Source organism: Pan troglodytes, chromosome 3 (genome assembly GCF_028858775.2).
Source record: "Pan troglodytes isolate AG18354 chromosome 3, NHGRI_mPanTro3-v2.0_pri, whole genome shotgun sequence".
Lineage (NCBI taxonomy): Eukaryota > Metazoa > Chordata > Mammalia > Primates > Hominidae > Pan > Pan troglodytes.
Window position 1 is genome coordinate 57,087,891 of NC_072401.2, and position 1,933 is coordinate 57,089,823.

Here is a 1,933-nt window from a genome sequence, read left to right on the forward strand (position 1 = left end):
TCCTGTGTCCAAGTGTTCTCATTGTTCAGTTCTTACCTATGAGTGAGAACATGCAGTGTTTGGTTTTTTGTGCCACATTTTCTTAATCCAGTCTATCACTGATGGACATTTGGGTTGGTTCCAAGTCTTTGCTATTGTGAATAGTGCCACAATAAACATACATGTGCATGTGTCTTTATAGCAGCATGATTTATAATCCTTTGGGTATATACCCAGTAATGGGATGGCTGGGTCAAATGGTATTTCTAGTTCTAGGTCCTTGAGGAATCACCACACTGTCTTCCACAATGCTTGAACTAGTTTACAGTCCCACCAACAATGTAAAAGTGTTCCTATTTATCCACATCCTCTCCAGCACCTGTTGTTTCCTGACTTTTTAATGATTGCCATTAAAAAGTCAGATGTGAGATGGTATCTCATTGTGGTTTTGATTTGCATTTCTCTGATGGCCAGTGATGAGCATTTTTTCATCTGTCTTTTGGCTGCATAAATGTCATCTTTTGAGAAGTGTCTGTTCATATCTTTTGCCCACTTTTTGATGGGGTTGTTTGTTTTTTTCTTGTAAATTTGTTTGAGTTCTTTGTAGATTCTGGATGTTAGCCCTTTGTCAGATGAGTAGATTGCAAAAATTTTTTCCCATTCTGTAGGTTGCCTGTTCACTCTGATGGTAGTTTCTTTTGCTGTGCAGAAGCTCTTTAGTTTAATTAAATCCCATTTGTCTATTTTGGCTTTTGTTGCCATTGCTTTTGGTGTTTTAGACATGAAGTCCTTGCCCATGCCTATGTCCTGAATGGTATTGCCTAGGTTTTCTTCTAGGGTTTTTCTGGTTTTAGGTCTAACATTTAAGTCTTTAATCCATCTTGAATTAATTTTTGTGTAAGGTGTGAGGAAGGGATCCAGTTTTAGCTTTCTACATATGGCTAGCCAGTTTTCCCAGCACCACTTATTAAATAGGAAATCCTTTCCCCATTTCTTGTTTTTGTCAGGTTTGTCAAAGATCAGATGGTTGTAGATGTGTGGTATTATTTCAGAGGGCTCTGTTCTGTTCCATAAAAATGATGGTTAGATGCCACGAAGTAGGTGGCAATGCCTTAACCGTATGCATGTTGTCAGGCCCAAGGGCCTCTTCCATCCTTGTCAAGGGGAGTGCTAACCTCTCCTTTTGTACAACACTAGCTAGTAATTTTAAAAGAGCCTCAGCTGTTCCTTTTGCCACCCAGATAATCGGCACTAGTCCAGTGTGCAGCCAGAGGCTGGCTAATGTTCCCTCTGCTGTCAATGCTCACCGGCAACACTTGATGAGCAACATCTGGTGTCTTGTGTCTTCTTCCATGCTTCCTTTCTCTACCACCTTATATAACATTTCTATAATTTTGTGAAATAATTAGAAGTCTCTTTGGCCTCTCTTGTTAGGTGATCAAATGCTTGGTATAAAATTTCTCAATATTCTTTAGTCTTGCTTTAAGCTCACCAATCCATTGTGCATTAAGGCAAATGCATTTTTGGCATTTAACTTACATATCACCTTGAAGATAGAGGCAGTAAATTTCCATAACCATTTTCTGTTTTATACTTTCTGATACATTTTATTCTTGCTCCATATTCTTACTCTCCACATTCTGCAGTTTAAATTTCTCCCACTTGGGAACCAGTTTTCACTCCTAACAAAAGTCTTTAGTTTTTTCTACCTAGTATTATTCAACGTAGGCAACAATACCTTTTCCCCTGATCATCACAGGGCATCACATTGGTTCTGATGCAGCCATTGCATGTGGTCAAGTTTTGCCCTACCAGCTCTGATGGGTCTTCCCTTTATAGAAGTGATCCAGACTTAAAACAATTATTGGACAAATAATTTGTTCAATAATAGGGCTCTACATGCCACTGTCTGTATATTGTAGGGAAGCTCAATAAAGGAACTGACCTGTTGTGT

The 1,933-nt window shown here is 38.9% G+C and overlaps 1 non-coding gene across 1 annotated transcript; it reads right to left on the reverse strand.

The window, feature by feature from the left end:
• Nucleotides 1-1,050: 1,050 nt before the first annotated feature.
• LOC112209119 (U6atac minor spliceosomal RNA) lies at nucleotides 1,051-1,173 on the reverse strand. Its single transcript, XR_002943786.1, has one exon. It is a non-coding gene; the product is annotated as a U6atac minor spliceosomal RNA (small nuclear RNA).
• Between the last annotated feature and the right edge of the window lie 760 nt (nucleotides 1,174-1,933).